General features: G+C 46.1%; 2 protein-coding genes and 1 long non-coding RNA gene across 5 annotated transcripts in view; 1 reads left to right on the top strand and 2 right to left on the bottom strand.

Annotated features, from left to right (window-relative positions):
- The window catches only part of LOC309511702 (E3 ubiquitin-protein ligase TRIM39-like), a 208,088-nt gene that overhangs the window by 67,219 nt on the left and 121,709 nt on the right, over positions 1 to 19,160 (bottom strand). The gene's annotated exons all lie outside the window — the stretch shown is intronic.
- The window catches only part of LOC309511707 (uncharacterized protein), a 169,225-nt gene that overhangs the window by 45,121 nt on the left and 104,944 nt on the right, over positions 1 to 19,160 (top strand). The gene's annotated exons all lie outside the window — the stretch shown is intronic.
- LOC309511720 lies at positions 13,324 to 14,473 on the bottom strand. The gene is made up of 4 exons (XR_014210754.1): positions 14,210 to 14,473; positions 14,051 to 14,110; positions 13,873 to 13,970; positions 13,324 to 13,670 (listed from the first exon to the last, which is right to left on the bottom strand). It is a non-coding gene; the product is annotated as an uncharacterized lncRNA (long non-coding RNA).

The raw sequence follows: 19,160 nt of genomic DNA, 5'->3' as shown, positions 1-19,160 counted from the left end.
GTAGTGATATTGGCTTGATTTCGGCTGTGACCTACTTACATTCTCGATGCTGATTGGTTGAAAATCGAGCTCAACCGTTTTAGACGTCTCAATACGCAGTCAATATAGTGCGCCAATAAATTACAATTTCTCATTAACTGCAGGATAATGCGTGGAGAACTTTTTGCTTGGATACCTTTTATTAACGTTGAACATATTGAGCAAAAGAAAAATTAGTGCCCCACTTGGTGGAACGAAACTGAACGATACAGCTCACGTACAGCGGCCTAATATAGATACTTGTGAAATTTCTTCACTCCGTAAATGATCGCCAGCGCCTCTTTTTCGATTTGCGCATACTTTTGCTCGGCCTCAGTAAGAGTGCGCGAGGCGAACGCAACTGGTCTCTCATCACCATTGTCCATCACATGAGAAATGACTGCCCCCACCCCGTACGGGGATGCGTCACATGCCAATCTCAATGGCTTCTCTGTGTCATAATGTACCAGAACCGTGCTGCTCAGTAACATCTCTTTACCTTTCTTGAAGGCTTCCTCACATGCAGGTGTCCAGCTCCATTTTTCCTCTTTTTTTAACAGAGTGTGCAATGGCTGTAGCACACTAGACAAGTTTCTCAGAAAGCGGCCATAATAGTTCAACAGCCCCAAATAAGCGCGCAACTCAGAGACATTTGTGGGCTTTGGGGCATTTACAATAGCCTCCACTTTGTGCTGAGTGGGGTGCAGGCCTTCCTGGTCTATCCGATGCCCCAAATACTCTACACTTGACTGTAGAAATCTGCACTTGGCCAACTTTGCTCTCAAGCCATAGCGTGCAAGAGAGCTCAACACTGCATCCAGCCTTTTTAAGTGCAGGGCTTTTGTATCGGCTGTGATCAAGATGTCATCCAGGAAACAAGTCACCCCTTCTTGCCCTTGAAGAATCTGATCCATCACTGATTGGAAAATTGATGGTGCGCTGGCAACCCCATAGCTGAGACGATGGTAGCGGTACAGTCCTCTGTGAGTATTAATGGTTAAATACTCTTCAGAGTCTTTGTCCAATTTCAACTGCTGGTAAGTATGAGAGAGATCTAACTTTGAAAACCACTTCCCTCCTGCTAAGGTCGCAAATAAATCCTCAGTGTTGGGCAGAGGGTAAGTCTCTACTTCCAGCTGGTTATTTATTGTAACCTTGTAATCCCCACAGATGCGGATGGATTTATCGGCCTTCGGTACAACTACGATCGGGGCCCCCCATTTGCTACGATCCACTTTGGAAACTATTCCCTCTTTTTCTAACCTATCCAGTTCTTTTTCCACAGCCTCTTTCAATGAATATGGCACAGGGCGGGCTTTGCAAAAGACTGCTTTCTTATCTTAAAAGAATTCTTATTGTTGCTCTAAACTCCTCTATGGCACTGACCTTCTCCGAAAACACCACCGCGTGGCGCTGCAGCACTGCTTGTAATTCCGGGTCGCTGTGTTTAGTTCCTTTTTCGACTGTAAAAATATTCCTCCAGTCCAGCTTCAGCTTCTCCAGCCAATTTCGGCCAAACAGAGCAGGCCTGTTACCTTTCACTATGATGAGCGGCAGTGTAGCTTTCTGGTCCCCATACTGCACTGGTGCCTGAACATAGCCAAGAAGGGGGATTATTTCTCCTGAGTATGCCTTTAATCTGATGTTGGACTTTTCAATGGGTAAATGCGAAAACTTATTTTGGTGCAACACTTCAGATGCAAGGGACACTGCCGCACCAGTATCCAACTGCATGCTAATGTCCTCATCACACACTTTCACATTAACTTTAATGCCTCCATCCCCACTGGATGCCATGTAAACTGTAAAGACCCCTAATGGGTCATCTTCACTGTCTACATTGTGATCCTCCGTTTCCACGTACTGGGCCTTGGCGGTCTGTCTCCTATTCCGACATGCTCTGGAAATATGCCCTGTCTTGGAGCACGCATGACATTTCTCATTTTTGAATCGGCATTACTGAGGTGAGTGTCCCCCTCCCCCACAACGGTAGCATTTCTGTTCGCTGTCCCCTTCCTGATAATTTTTCAGTTTTGGATTCTCATTTCCATGTCTAAACTGGCGTTGTCCTTTGCTTCCAAGATATGATTTAGAGACTTGATTTACAGCTGCAGCCTGTACTTTTCCCAAGATTTCAAGAGAATTCTTCGACGCCATCTCCATTGTCAACGCTATCTCACATGCTCGGGCAAACGTCAGCTCTCTTTCCGCCAGTAATTTCCTTTGAATCGACTCAGCGGACAGTCCACTCACCAGGCGATCTCTCAGTGCGTCATCTAAGTGTGTTCCATATTCACAATCCTTCGACAATTGTCTTATTGCCACTATGTAATCCGTCACTGACTCTCCTTCTTTTTGATCACGTTTTTGAAAACGGAATCTCTCCGCTATGACCAAAGGCTTCGGCTGATAATGTGATTTCAATGCGTCAGTCAACTCTTCATACGTCATTTCTGCGGGCTTCTTTGGTATGACCAAATTCTTAAGCAGTCCATAAGTTTCTGGTCCAATGCACGCTAAAAATACACTGACATGTTTTTCTGCTTTTATTTCGTTTGCCAATAGCCATAGTTCAAATCTCTCCAAGTAGGATGCGAAATCCTCCCGCGACTCCTTGAACTCTTCCACTCGTCCTATTAGCGCCATCCTCGTCGCCAATGTAATATCTTGGGTTTAGAACAAGACGCGTAGACGGTGGTTTGAATACTCAATAACGTTTACTGAAAAACAGCTGAACATCAGCAGATACACTCACTGCTCTGCAGCTCACTTCCGAGCTTCCTGATTCCCCCTAACCACGTGATCCCAAAGAACCAATCACATAACAGCACTTCACAACATGAGAAACCCAGTCTACTACAAGTTGCACTGTTAGTATCTGATGATGATGAGATGATTAGTGGGAGTAAGTGTATCTGAGACCAGAGAGGACAGACGGAGGGAGAGAGTGAGCGAGGGTTACAGTGTGTTGTTCCTCCGGTTGCTGATACTTCTCTCTGGTGTCAGGTTCTTTATAGATATGGAAAAAGACTATTAAAATAGTATTTACATTGAAAAAAAAGTATTGTTTTAAAGCAAGACACTACAGGCAAAAATGTGTTTTTTTCATGCACTGGTCAATTTTCAATAGACTGGCTTTTCATATCCGAATCTCGCGAGAATTAGTACGTCACCCAGGTAATTCTCGCCAACTCTTTTATGAATACTAAGGATTCATACATACTTTTTCGCTCACTTACTGCTTTTCCCCTACTATATAGTAGGGAAGTATGCGGTTTCGAACGCAGCAATAGACTTCAACGGAGACAAGTGAAGTCAATTAGATGCTGATTAGAAGCACTCACTTCCTGATGGCTGAGCGTACTGCGCAGGCTCAAACTGAGCTTGACAACGTAGATTTGACGTGAGCAACCTGTCTGTCTTCTAGTAGCTGTGCCAAGAGAAATCTGAATCATTCCCTTCCGAATCTTGCAGAGACGGAGAGCGCGAGTAGGAGGTGTCCATGAGCTAGGAGCAGGAGCAACTTTATGACTCTCTATGGGCTTCTCCCTTGACTTTATCGGACTTTATGCCTCCACGTCCCCCCGACTGCCTGCGAGCTTCTCCTCCTGTATACAGTAATTTCTCTACTGTGCGACAGAGTCGTGTTGTTATGACGCAATCGTTAGCCTCCTTCTACGGGGCAATAGTGTAAGATACAAGGTAATGGAGCCTTTTATACATTGTCGTGTTTCTTTAGAAATAAACAATGGACAAATGGAGTCTTTAAACGCCTCAGATGTAAAGTTATTCGCTGTCAAAGTGACGCCAAAATGAATGGGAGTCAATGGAATGCTAACAGAGGTGATGGTCTGCTAATCAATGGATGCCCCCATAGAAGGTACGCTTTCCAGGTGAAAAGTTTGTAGGTCTTGCAAATTGTGAAATTGTGTTTTACCATGGTAAAACTAGGTTTGTTTAACCATAAGAATAGAATAGAATAATAGACACATTTCAACACACATCAGAAATCATGTAAAAGCAACATCCCACAGTTTACAAATAAACCTGAGAGTCGTGTTGTGAATTCTTTCCTCTTCAAGCCTTGAATTTGTATTTGGTGTCATTTTATGTGTGCGTTCAAATCAAATAATTTCAAATAATTTTGTTTTGTATCATTGTGACAAAGTGCAAGTTGACAAAGGTGACATGTCTTTAGTTTTTTCTTCCAAAAAGGCATATGCAAACAAACCATTAAATTAAATTTGATTAAATGGTGGCACCAAAAGAATGCACACAGTTACTCCCTGATATATTTATGATTACTCTCAGTACTGTCAGAACAATTAACAGTCATTAATGTCTACTATTAATGCTCACCATTATGCATTTGGATATAAAATTCCCAATGTTTATTTTTATGGATAAACATTGAGAATATGAAACATATCATTAAAAATAAATTTTTAAATTTTTTTTTTTACCGTGTCCGGTCACTTCTGACCGCGAAGATAACAAGTTATACTCCCAAATGAGGAGCACCAGAGGGTTAATTATTGTTTAATATCTTTGTTATTATTTCTAATTATATATTTCTAAAATACTGACCGCCACTGATTTGACAGAGAATGTTCCTCTTCCTTGAACTTCCTGTTCCTCCGATCAGTCTTGCTGTTGGAATTCCTAAAGCAGAAGAAAGCTGATGCTGACCTGTATGACTTGTTAGGGGTTAACAGTTTAGGACCCAAAGACCAGATGTTCGAAAGAAGACCCAGAGTCAGAATTATAAAAAATGTAAGAAAAGTTTTACTGAAGATAGTTTGCAGTTTCATCAGCAGAAGTCAGCTTCAAGACTCACACAGGAGTTCGTAGGACGCCCCGCTTACAGTAACAAAGATCTGTAGTGGATTTTTTACCTAAACCTGAATATCTAGCGTCTGCAAATGGACACTTCATAAATAAATCTGGCGTCTTCAAATCGACACTTAATAACCTTTATACTCTAGCTCTCTGCGTCTTCCGTCGACAACTGGCCGAGTCTCTTACTCTAACTTACTTGCTTCCCTAAACTGACCTGCTGCGCAGCAGTATTAGCATAGAGTTAGCTTCGCGATGAAGCAAGCACTCCCAGGCAGGGGGAGGCGTGGCGAAGGGACGCAGTCTCGTTCCCTCTAAGGGAACAAGGGTTACATACGTAACCCGAGACCTTCCCTGTCAAGGGAACTCGACTGCGTCAATGACACTTTGGGGAACGAATACCCACTATGCCACAATGAGCCCTGCCTGTCCCAGTGTGAAGCTGAATACAGGCACACTTAGGACGAGAGCACAAGGGTGCCAGGTGTCGAGGGAAGGTCCAAACTATTAAACCTAATAAAGGTATGCGGGGTAGCCCATCCTGCTGCATCGCAGACGTCTTGGATGGGAGCCCCAGAAAGGAGGGCTCTAGAGGACGCCATGCCTCTGGTAGAATGAGCCCTCACGGCCAGAGGTGAAGGCAGATTGCGCACCTGGTAGGCCGAATATATAGCCTGAACGATCCAGTTACTGATGGTGGGCTTGGAGGCAGGAAGCCCCTTCTTGGGCGACCCGAAACACACCAGCAACTGGTCCGACTTCCGCCACAAAGAGGACCTCTGAATATAGATTTTGAGAGCTCTGACGGGACAGAGCCGATGAAGTCTCTCTTCGACCGCCGTCTCATGAGGTGGAGGATGGAAAGCCTGCAGAACCACGGGCCGAGCCACATTGGATGGAACCTTAGGTAGATAGCTCGGCCTTATGAAGGATGGCTCTGATGTCGTCTGGAGCAAACTCCAGGCACCCTTGAGATAGAGAAAGCGCCTGAAGATCTCCTACCCTCCTCAGAGAGGTAATGGCCAACAGGAAAGCCACCTTCAAGGACAGGTTCTTGGCCTCAGCCGACTCCAGAGGTTCGAAGGGGGCCTCGACCAGCCCTTCGAGAACCACTGCCAGGTCCCAGGTGGGAACCCTGGTACGAGCCGCAGGTCTCATCCTCCGAGCCCCATGGAGGAAACGTACGACCAGCTGTTGTCTTCCCAGCAGCCCATCACCCAGAGGAGCATGGAAAGCCGCAATAGCAGGAACTCCAGCACTGAAGCCACTGGGCAGTTAACTGGATCCACTTCACGTTGTCTACACCATGTGGTGAAGACATTCCACTTTAGGCCGTACAATTTCCTCGTGGAGGGAGCTCAAGAGCTGAGTATGGTCTCAACCACACCTGCTGACAGACCAGCCTCTAAGTACTGCACCCCCTCAGTGGCCAGACCCAAAGTTTCCACAGCTCTGGGCGAGGGTGAAATATTGAGCCCTCTGCCTGTGTCAGCAGGTCCCTCCTGATGGGAATCTCCCATGGAGGGCCGTCCAGGAGTGATATAGTGTCTGAGAACCATACTCGGGCCGGCCACAACGGGGCTATCAGCAGTAGACTGACCCCGTCGCGACGGACCCTTTCTAGAACTCCCAGGAGCAGAGCGATCGGGGGAAAGGCGTACAGACGTAGCCTTGGCCACGTCTGCACCATGGCATCCAACCCCCGGGCCTCAGCCCCTGCCTAGACAGGATGTCTGCTCCTAGGTTCTGGTCTCCTGGGACATACATTGCTCTGAGAGACAACAGTTTCCCTTGGGACCAGAGGAGAATCTGATGCGCCTGTCTGCATAGAGGGCGCAATCTCATACCCCCCTGATGGTTTAAAAAGGACACCACTGACGTATTGTCCGTTCTCACAACAATGTGGTGACCTTTGAAGTCTGGGAGAAAGCTCCTCAGAGCCCGGAAGACCGCCAACATCTCTAGGCAATTTATGTGCCAGGAGGAATGTTGGTTCTGCCGCAGACCTCTTGTAAAGCGGCCGACCATGACCGCGCCCCAGCCCGTGAGAGTGGGAGTGGGAGTGGGCATTATCCCGGTCATTGTGGCCGGGATGGCCTCGATTCGTGCAGGAGACAACTGTGCCCACATCATAACCGAGTCCCACACCACTCCCAGTCTGTCGAAACGGCCCTCCGGTGACATGCCGCTCCCAACACACGCCCTTGGGACAGAAACCAAGGTTTCTTCCACATTGATAGGGAACGAAGGCATTTGCGCGTAACCCTTATCATGCGGAATGGATTTCCCCTAGGAGAAAACCCCTTGGTTTTCAACCACCACTGTAGGGCCCTCATGTGCAGCAGGCCAAAGGGAATCACGGTGGACGCTGCTGCCATGAGCCCTAACACTCTTTGAAAATGTTTCAAAGTGATGGCTTGGCCTAGCTTTATCCCAGTCATTGTGGCCAGGATGGCCTCGATTCGTGCAGGAGACAACTGTGCCCACATCATAACCGAGTCCCACACCACTCCCAGGAACGTAGTTCTCTGGGCTGGTGCTAACACGCTCTTTTTCGTGTTGAGTCTCAACCCCAAGCTTTGAATGTGGCCAAGGACGACATCTTGATGCCGAACCGCCATATCTCGAGACTGGGCCAAAATGAGCCAGTCATCGATGTACATCGATGTAGTTTAGCACACGGATGCCCTGGAGCCTCAGTGGGGCCAGAGCTGCATCCATGCACTTGGTGAATGTGCGAGGGGAGAGAGCTAGGCCGAATGGAAGAACCCGATACTGGTACGCCTTGTCCCCAAAAGCGAACCTCAGAAACTTCCTGTGAGAGGGAAGGATGGAGACGTGGAAGTATGCGTCCTTCAGATCTATCGTGACAAACCAGTCCTCGGATCTGATTTGATTCACGATAGTGGGAATGGTGAGCATCCTGAATCTGAACCTCCTCAGAGACCGATTCAGGTGCCTTAGATCTAAAATAGGACGCAACCCTCCATCCTTCTTTGGAACTATGAAGTACCGGCTGTAGAACCCGGACTCCCTGTCTGGTGGAGGAACATACTCTATGGCCTCTTTTGCCAGCAGCGAGTGAACTTCTTGTTCTAACACTAGACCCTGCTCTGGGTCCACTGCAGTCCAGAGCACCCAGTTGAACTTGGGTGGGCGCACGTGGAACTGCAGTCTGTACCCCTTTTCTACAGAATGCAGGACCCAAGGTGATATATTGGAGAGGCTTCGCCATGCCTCGGCAAAATTCACCAAGGGTCTTAGATCTATTTAGAACCAGCCCCTCGGGCCCTTGACGATTCCCTGAAGCGGAGGACCGGCAGGGAGTGGTCGAAAACGACTCTCGTTGTTCGGACGCGAACGCTGCCTGACCACAAGCCTGTGGGGTGGACAGAGCAGTGTGCGCCAAAGGCGGCGGGATACTGACACCAGTTTCTTGAGGGCCCAACGGGAGAGAGGACCTCGATCGCTCTCTCTCGTGGGGGGCGGCCCTCAGAGGTCCCACTGACATTAGGACCTCTTTCCCTTAGCCTTCTTAGCCTGAAGGACAGTTCTTAAATCTGCCCTCTCAGGAGGCTGCGGGTAAGAGCGCCGTCCAGAGTCCCAAGCTCTTCGAGGGGGAGCTCTAGAAGCGACACTCTCTCTTTGACCAGCAGATGGCTGAGGCTGGTCACTTCTCCCAGAAGCCGCCCTCCTGGACCTCAAGCGGCGAGGGATGTACTGCTTAAAAGCTGCGCTCTGTTTCTTGGCTTCCTGAAATCTGTCAACGACCAAATTGACCGCGTCGCCAAACAGACCAGTGGCCAAAACAGGGGCATCCAAAAGAAAAGCCCTATCTTTCTCTTTTATACCGGAAAGATTGAGCCACAGATGCCTCTCCGCAGTTACCAAAGCTGCCATGGAGCGCCCAATAGCACGGGCCATCTCCTTGGTAATGCGGAGAGACAAATCTGTGGCTCTGCGCAGCTCCGCGATATCCTCAGGTGTCGGGCCCTCGCCCTCATCAATGTCCTGTAGCAGGTCAGCCTGGTAGGCCTGCAAAATAGCCATGGTGTGCAGGCTCGCACCAGCCCGACCCGCTGCCATATACGCCCTGCCTACTAAGCCAGATGTCGTGCGACAGGGCTTAGAAGGCAACGACGGGGCTTTGAGAGATGACACCGCGTCAGGAGACAGATAACTGGCCAAAGATTCCTCGACCCGCGGTAACACCCCATATCAATTTCCTTAACCCCCACGATGTTGCTGTAATCCAATATTTGGGGATTAGACAGGCGAGCAGAAAACGGCCTGTTCCATGACTTACACAACTCATTGTGTAAGTCTGGGAAAAATCGCAAAGCCCTGCGTGGAGGCTGAGGTCGGTGCTATAAAAAGAGCTCATCCAGTTTGCTTGAAGGACGCGCTTCCTGCCTCTCTTGAGGCCAGTTAATATTACATTTTTCTACAGCACGTGTAATAACCTCTAAAAGCTCCTCATATTTAACTGGTGCAGATAAGGTTTGCACAGTGTGTGTGGGCTGTTCAAGGACTTCCCCTTCCGCGATGCTGAGCACATCTAATTCCTCGGAATCAGAGAGCTGCAGCACTGGATCATCAGCGCGAGCGGGAGAAGCCGCGGGGCGGGCTTCCGCACGGGGAGGAAGGGAATCCGAGCTACCAGACGAGGACCGGGAAAGTGCAAAAGCAGTCCCGGTCGCGTCTGCTAGCTCCCTCTGCGAGCCCCACGATCTGAGCCGCCGCGCCGCCTCAGCGGCCGCGGGACCAGAACCACGGGGAGCGCGAGGTTGGCCGGCTTCATCAAATATAGCCCGCCGAGAGCGCAGCACTCTGATAGATAAACTCTCACAGTGGCCGCAAGCAGCCCCCTCGAGGGCTGCTTGGGCGTGCTGCATTCCCAAGCATAGCACACATAAATCATGAGTATCCCCGCCTGTGATGTAGCGTGGGCAGGGAGGAACACACAACTTAAACTGCTCACTAGCCATTTCACACACTTTCTCTTTTCTCTTTTTAGTTTTCACACACAACAGAGAAGCGCTTGCTGAAGAGCAAAAAGCTAACTCTATGCTGTGCCGGCGTCCTTATCTAGCTTCCGCCTATGCCATCACTCATTTCGTCACGACGCAACGCCAATAGGATTGGATTAGTTTTCATTCATACTTCAGAGCCGCTACGCTAAGGGAGCGTCCCCAAAGTGTCATTGACGCAGTCGAGTTCCCTTGACAGGGAACATTACTTACTTTTAGAGTCATCTTTGAGTAAATTATGTCATGTATTTCTCTGAATTGGCTTTTAATCATTTACTTCTGTAATTGGCCTGATACATTTTTACCTGACAAATAAATGTCACATCTTGATTTATTCTGAAGTTTCAGAAATCATTCATTTTAGTAGATTAAAGTGCAGTCTGGTGTTTCCGCAAATCTTTGTCCAGGATCGATCAAACTGAAGGCACTTTGAATGGACCATGGGACACATCTTAGGAAGACCTTCTGATTTTTGACTATTCCCTGACTTAGCATGTTGTACGCTGCAACTATTATACAAAATTACACCTATGGGTCAGTAGTGAGCGGCCGCTTAGGGTAAAATAATTGCACTGCACCCTCTGACTATTTCAGGACTGGCTAGTTTGTGATCGTGAGTGCACATTCGCGACGTGACGTCTCAAAGTGACATTAGGTCCGTAATGAACGAATATTGAAATTATGAGATGCCCAGAATAATCAAAGATCTAAATTAATTCATAATCAATATTTATGATTATTTTCTAATCAGAAACACGATCTAAATTTGATTATCATTTGAAATTGGAGTCAGATTACGCATAGAGCTAAAGTAATACTAAACCTAAATTCCAATAAATTAAGTGAACTTCACTGGAGCGCTGAAAAGACATACACGCATTAAACCTTCGCCAGGCCGTTGGATTCCGTCGTTGGGCCAATGGATGGTCCTTGCAGTCGTGACCTTCCAGGTTGCAGATTTGGGTTGCTGGGTGCCAGCATGTCCCGAACAACAACTTGGTCAATCTCCAATAATGCCAGTGGTTCCTTAACCTGTAACCAAGAAGACTAACACACACACCGACACACAGCTTTTCCAAGGTTGGATTCGGCCAGACTCTAACTATAAATAGGAGAGTCCTCTCAAAACATCAAGATAATGAATTCTTTCTCTCAAGGAGAACTACACTTAAAGTAAGTGTAACTGGAAAGTAAGGCTTTAACAAAGAAATGGTCCCTTAAACTTTTGGCTTCAATGACCCCTATATGTTTAAACACATTGAAGACCTTTCTCAAACACAAAACAAGTTCCTATTTCATTTCTGGAAGCTGGGATAAATAAGCAAGCACTGTTACTGCATTCAGATATCAAATACAGACATTAGAGAATACTTGAAAAGAACATTTCAGTAATCACACTGGTAACTTCAATAACAAAGTAAAATCTCCAGAGAAGTCATTCAACTCATTTGATATTTAGAAGGAAAAATATTGATTAATACCTTGATTATAATCACTCATTACATATACATTAAAGCAGCAGTGTATTCCAATTCCAATTCCATCTCCAGTAGGACTCACATTCTACTGTGCTCTAGTAACAGAGAAAACCACCAACCCTCCTTAATCACAGGAACGCTCTGGTTAAATAAGGAATCTTCCCGCCAAACGGAAATGGGAAAAACCATTGGCGCAGGGTAGCCTTATTCTAACAATTCCAATTACATTAATGACATTAAAACAACAACCTATTTTCCACAGCACAATAAATACAGTGAGTGCAGTTTTAGGCAAAGTAACTGTTAACATAATAAACATACGTTAAACAAAACAAACATCACACTCCCCACATATGTTACCCCCCTAGTTATACAAAATGGTAGGACCGCTGCTATTATAAGCGCGTTCCGGGTTACGCGCGCTACCGGAACAAGCAGAGTAAGCACAATACAATCCCATAGAACTGCATAATTTAAATGACAAATAAACAGTCTGTAAAAACCACTAGACTGCCTCCTTGTGATTATTACACTTCAAGTGCTAACCGTAACAGTCAAAGAAATGTAACTTATATGATGTTACTGAATGTAGTCCTTGTGAAGTTGCTGGCGTCAATAGCTGAGTGTACTTGGGATGATGTAATGACATGTAAACAAAGCGCTTAAACAATATACTAGACAGACTAATTGTAACAACATTTAACACTCACTGAGGCGTACCGAAATGGCACTCTGGTGATGACGTCATCACAAAGGTTCGTCATCACAGCATCTTAATAATCTCTACTATGTCCTGATAGAAGGAAAATATTTTTTAAAATAAGGTTTAATTTTAGAAGATAGGCCTACTCTTTTATACGGTTTCATATATCAGCACCATCAGATATTTAACAGTCCTATATTTTATTTGAAGATGTATATAACTGTATCAATAAAAAATGAGCATTTAAATGAATCTGATGTGTGTTGAAATTTGTCTATTATTCTATTCTATTCTTATGGTTAAACAAACCTAGTTTTACCATGGGGTAAACATTTGACATGTTAAAGGAACCGTATGTAAGATTGTGGCCAAAACTGGTACTGCAATCACTTTCAAATTACTGTAGAGCGGTGTATCCCCTTCTACTCCCCCCTGACTCGAGGTTGCCAGTTAGGCTGCAGGATCCAGCAGGAACGTATACTGTTAGACTTTTCAAGGGTTTTTTACAGTAACTTAATGGCAACACTGTTGCCAGTAAGTTACTGTAATTAAGAGTTACAGTACCAAACCATGTTTTAGTTTTACAGTACATGGTACTGTAATTGTGTAATACAGTGCATTACTGTAAAAACGAAGCTAATCAGTACACTACTGTAATTATTTTTATTTGTACTAAATATAAATTAGATTTCATAATTTTGATATGATTAATTTTATTTGTATCCTACATAAGTACTACTGACATACAAACCAATTAGACAAAGTTATCACAAAATACCAATTTTTTATTTAAAACCTTTAAGATATATCACAAAATAAACATGCCAATGCTGGAAATGATGTGTGAAATGTTTACACTTTAATGGGTGAGTTCAGGGATAACATTTTTTGTGTTAATTTGAACTCATTCATGGTGTTAAAGATTTTAACAAAGTAAATATGTCAGAAAGGTTAGCACAAAGATGTGTAAACGTGTTAAATTAACACAATATGTGCTGTCCTTCACTGCACACATTTTTAAAAACATACATAAAACCATAAACAAAACATTAGCATTTGACTAAATGAATGTAGAGTCATTGGTTGTTTAGCTTATACAAGTATTATAATGAAATATCAACCATTACGTTCATAAAACTGCAGAATATAAATAAATTTTTAAGCAGTCAAAAAGGAAATGTCAAACACAGGGCAAAACACAATTCTTTTCACAATACATGACACATAACCCCATCTTAAAAATAATTTCAATTATTTACAAAAATGTGTTGGATTCATGTACACTGGTGGCCAAAAGAAGTATTTAAGTGTCTTAATGTTTTTGAAAGAAGTCTCTTTGATGCTCAAGAAACATTTCTTATTATTATCAATGTCTGACTGTCTACTCCTCCCTCTTTTCTACAGCTTAGGAGTAAAAGTCATCATCAAAATAATCGTTAAAAAACCAACACAATGTTTTTGTCCAGCTTTGCGAATAAATGAACTTCTCCAAAGATTGGTTCCTGTTCAGAACTTGATTGACAACATCAGAATGTTCCCTGGTCTGCATGCGTGTCCACAAACACTAATGTACTCAGTCCTTCAGAGGAGATCCCGGTTCCAACACTATATGAGAGAGAGAGAGAGAGAGAGAGAGAGAGAGAGAGAGAGAATATTAGTGTCACATTATTTTTAACCTCCTTTTTTGTTAATTTTTATTATTATTTTCACAAAAACTTAAGAATATATATTTGTAAACAGCTTTTGTCAATAAATAGCATACAAAAGAACTAAATTAAATTATGCCAGATTAAATTTTAATACTTACAAATCCTAAATTCTGTCCAAAAATGCTGAGATCCATAGAAAGAAAGACTAAAATCGATGATTTTAGCCCATTTCAGCTTGTCTGCAGTGAAGGGGTCCCTGTTTGAGACAAATACGTAAGACACATGCAAGAAATCACTGTGTGATGATTGTTCTCCTTCCTACAGTAGTTAACCCACCTGTGCGCTGATATTAGGACCTTCCTGGTCAGGTGGGACTGCAATGGTAGAGTCTTCTGCCTAATAAAATATCAAAATAATGCAAATATATAACTTAAGTTGTTTAGAATGCTAGATTTGGTATGAATGAATTAGTGAGAGTTTTACTGCAGTGCTTACCTGGATACATTTAATCTGGTGAGACTGAACAAAGACAATGGTCCATCTTCTGATTGGTTAATTTGCTGTGTAATAAATATAAAGTTAGACATGATGCAAAGGTCACTTATTTGATATAAAGTTAGCCAATTTTATAGAGATTTTATAAGATATTGTAAGCTACCTAGTCTGCACCAGTGGCTCCAAAGCAATTTTCACATATTGCTAATCATTTCAGCAAACTTATCTCAAAATATATCACAAATGGCCTAACGTTACCTCTGGAATCTTATACACATATAAAAATGGAAGTAAATATTAAATTACATTAAAAAAAAAAACTATAATATGTTATAGTTTGCAAACTAATGCTAAAACTATAAAGGTTCTCATCAGTAGGCCAACATTATCTACAACTAAAACAGAATTTCACATTAGTTTATTCACATTTATTGTTAATGTAAACGCATTGCTCGTTGGCATATTTTAACTCGACAATTCAATAATCTAACAAAGTGTGTAAAATGAAACGTTAGCTCAGTTTACCGTGGTAAAGTTCGTTACCGCCATGTTGACGAGTTGGCTAACGTTAACATAGGTTCTCTTTCATCATCTCGTTTCGAGATCCACCTATGGGAAGGGCATCCGTACCTGACCTCTGCAGAAGCATCCAATTGCACCAAGTCTGGCTAGACAGACAGAAGCGCGCAGCCAATGCCAGGTAAGGCCACACCCCCTTACCTAAGGCATATAGCTGTCAGGTGCGCTGCTATTCCTCAGTTGACATTCGCTTCTCGCGATCTCTGCACTGACACAGTTCGGTTGGATTAACGTTACGCTGCTCACTTTCGAGTCTTCAGGAGGACATATCGCCAGATCAGCCTCCGCCAGACGTGAGTGACAGTCGTTTCTTCAGCCTATCCGCTGTGTTTTTTGCATCCGGAGCCGCCCGCGCTCTCGCTGTCCTTCACCTGCTCCTCCTTACATGGCTGCCCGCCACGGATTTTTCCGAGTTCTTCACCGCTAGCCCACCCATGGCTATGTGACCGTCTAAACAGCCGCTTCTCCGGGGAACAGCCTATCACGACGAGCCTGCCCGGCCGCGTGTGGTGCTCTAATAATCGCCGCTAAGGACCCTCTCGTTCTGCGCTGTTTGCTTGAGCTTAACACGCTCAAGAAGCTTTGGAGAACCCGGAGAATTGCGGTCATTGTAATTGCTGCACATGTAGCTTTTTACTAAGCCGGCTTTTAGTTGCACGACCCAGCGCGCCGTGCTCGGCCTTTCTGACTCGGATGGGGGACACGGTGATGATGACGCACTACCGGGGGACTCCCGGAGCGCCACCTCTCTAAATATTTGAGCTGACATCAGCCCAATCCGCATTCCCTGAAGAGGACATCTTCGCGGGAAAACCTCACTCTCGTTGACGAACCGGCCGGTTCCGGCGACGGGGATGACGCGGTCCTTTTAGCGTTCCCTAGGCTAGCGCTCACGCGGCTTTGCCTCAGTCCATCCTCCTGGAAGTTTGTGAGCGAGCGGCCGTTCGTCTCAACATTGTGTGGCCAGCTCCACAGAGCGCCACCGACCAGGATAGGAATATTTACGACGGGTAAGCGCTGAGACCACCGCCCAGTCTGAGGAAACAACTCTTAAAACTGGAGCGTCCCGCTAGACTGTTAACACGGTCTCACGGGCCTTGATGTGTTACGATTACGTGTTGAGGCTTTCAATTTAAGCCTTCCTAGGAAGGCGGACCCGAACGCAAGCGGCCTGCCTGTTGTTCGACCGTTGGGAGTATCGAGCCCGCGTTCACGGGCCACGAGGACGTTTAGTGGACGTTGTGTGTGTGTACCCCCCCCAAGCGGGGCTGTCGTGAGGAAAAGTACGTAGCAGTGTTACCACACTGCACGCACTTGGTTCCCCTCACCCAGTTATTAAAGGCTTCGGCCCCAGTGTTTCCCAACACAAAACACACACATTACTAAACAACACATTTAACAAACGAATCAAATGAATTCGTGCAGATTTATATATCTGCCAACATAGAGAGCAAATCTCTCTGATCCCATGCATGTCGCCCTGAGTCCGTCCACAAGAGGGCTCCATTGCCTCACAAATCAACTAGCTGGGCTCACACAGCTCAGTTGCGGCTGCCCAGCCATGTGTTTTTAGTGGACGTTGTGTGTGGAAGGCTTCGGCCCCTGTGTTCCCCAACACAAAACACACACATAACTAAATAACACTTTAAAACAAACGAATTAAATAAATCCGTTACAGAGAGAGTATCTCTCTCCGGGGATATTATTTTTCTGCCTGCAGTGTGTTTTTAGTGGACGTTGTGTGTGGAAGGCTTCGGCCCCTGTGTTCCCCAACACAAAACACACAGATAACTAAATAACACTTTAAAACATACAAATTAAATAAATCCGTTACAGAGAGAATATCTCACTCCGCGGATATTATTTTTCTGCCTGCACTTAAGACTGCCCAGTTCATGTGTTCAGGAGATATGTGTGTTTTCCGCCCACTTTCAGGCCTTGTGAGGGAAAGTTTAGCACAGTGGACACCACACTATGTTCCCCTCACTCTGTCAATAAAGGCTCCGGCCCCAGTGTTTGCCCAACACAAAACACACAAAGTTACGAATCAAATGAATTCGTTTTGGAGAGAAGACCTCTCTCCGCAGAGAAAACTTCTCACTGCAGAGGGAGGAAATCCCTCCGAACCCCTGCATGTCGCCTCTAGTGTGCCCACTAGATGGCGACTTTGCATCACGAATGAACCAGCTGGGCCCATACACCCCCGCTCCGGCCCGAGCGGGGGCGCTCTCGAGTCACGAAGCGGCTTGGCAAGCCATTTCAGCGACCGAGTGGGTTTTGCGTACCGTAACCTAGGGTTACAGGCTGCAGTTTGCAATAAAACCTCCACTTTTCAACGGCGTTCTCTCTTCTCACACAGAAGAAAATGCCTCACACATTCTGAAAGAGGAAATTTCCTCCCTCCTAAACAAGGGAGCGATTCAGATGGTGCCACCCAATCTTATAAACCATGGTTTTTATTCCTGGTATTTTTATGTTTCCAAAAGGCGTGGTGCCCCCCGCCCTATATGGACCTTCGAATGTTGAACAAACATTTGAGGAAATACAATTTCAGAATGTGACACAAGGCTCTCTCGCCCGTGCCATAAAGCAGAACGACTGGTTCACATCAGTCGATCTGAAAGATGCTTTCTTTCACATAAGTATCTACCCTCCACACAGGAAATATCTTCGTCTCGCCTACCAAGGCATTTGTTACGAATTCACAGTTCTTCCGTTCGGGCAAAATTTGAGTCCCCGAACTTTCTGTCTGTGTGCGGAGGCGGGCGTGGCGCCCCTGAGACTATCAGGGCTGAGAATTCTGAATTACATATACGATTGGTTCATCATAGCCAAATCGAAGGAGAAGGTGTCGCTGGACACCGGCTGGGTGCTCGCGCACATCACATCCCTCGTGTTCAAGGTGAATGCGAGCAAAAACAATCTGACTCCCAGTCAGAATGTCTTTTTCCTGGGCTTGGAATTGAACTCAGTCTCCTTGCGAGCGCGTCTCTCTCAAGAGCGTGTTCGCTCTCTGATGAACTGTCTGTCTCAGTTCAGAGAAGGGGCGAGAGTACAATATCGCACATGCCTCAGGCTGCAGGGTCTCATGGCTTCATCTATCCAAGTTGTGCCGTTGGGTCTCCTGAGAATGAGAGCGTTCACGAAATGGGTTTTGTCACTACATTTCAGCCCGATTCGCGATCTCTGCCGCTCGGTAACAGTGACGCGCGCCTGCTCGGCGGCCCTGCGCCATTGGGAGAGCGAGAACTTTACGCTCGGGGAACCCCCTTGGGACGGTTACGATGCGGAAAGTTGTGACGACAGATGCGTCCTTAACAGGCTGGGGAACCACCCAGGAAGGCAGAATGGTGAACGGTCTGTGGCTGAGCAGACTACGTTCAGCGCACATTAACTATTTAGAGCTTTTACCATTTGGAAAGCTCTGAATCATTTTCTGCCTCGCCTGCAGGGACATCCCGTTCTAGTACGGTGCGATAATACCACGGCAGTGGCTTATATCAACCGTCAGGACGGCATGCGCTCGTCGAAACTCCACGCTCTAGCTTACAGGCTGTTGGTGTGGAGCAGACGGGTTTTTCTGTCATTACGCGTGACTCATGTTCGAGCATTCTGAACAGAGGCGCGGATCTGCTATCGAGGGGAAACCCAATCTAAGGGGATTGGCGTCTTCACCCACAGATAGTGGAGATGTTATGGATGAGATTTAGACAGGCAGCCGTAGATCTTTTCGCCTCGCGCGAAAACCACCATTGTCCTATGTTCTTCTCGACTAAAGGACGTGGACGCGCCCCTCAGGGCAGACGCACTGGCCCACCCATGGCCCAAAGTGCTGCTGTATGGTTTTCCTCCCCTGTGCCTGATATTTTCACACTGGCCAGGGTGAGAGGGCACGGCCTGTCTCTCATTCTGATAGCACCCAGGTGGCTCAAAGCCCCGTGGCTGGCAGAGATAATCCCTCTGTTGTACGCCGAGCCATGGCGCCTCCCCCCTCGCACGGACATACTGTCCCAAGCCAACGGGGAGATTTACCACCCCCACCCGGACAGGGTGACTCTCTGGGCCTGGCCTGTGAGAGGACGAACCTAAATGCACTGGGGCTCCCGCCGCGTGTAATCGCCACCACTCAGAATGCCAGGGCCGTTTCCACACGATCCCTATATGGCTGGAAGTGGCAAGTGTTCGAAGGGTGGTGTGATGGGCGTGGTCTCACATCGTATCAGTGCTCGGTGCCTGATATTTTGTGTTTCCTGCAAGACCTCATGGAAAGAGGCAGGTCCTTTTCCACCATTAAGGTCTACCTGGCTGCGTTTTCAGCCTGTCATGTGGGTTTTGAGGGCTTCACCGTCAGGCAGCACCCTCTAACCCGCAG

The sequence above is a fragment of the Leuciscus leuciscus genome (assembly GCF_965113295.1).
Source record: "Leuciscus leuciscus genome assembly, chromosome: 12".
Lineage (NCBI taxonomy): Eukaryota > Metazoa > Chordata > Actinopteri > Cypriniformes > Leuciscidae > Leuciscus > Leuciscus leuciscus.
The sequence above is the reverse complement of the archived record's forward strand: the minus strand, read 5'-3'. Positions and strand labels throughout refer to the sequence as shown.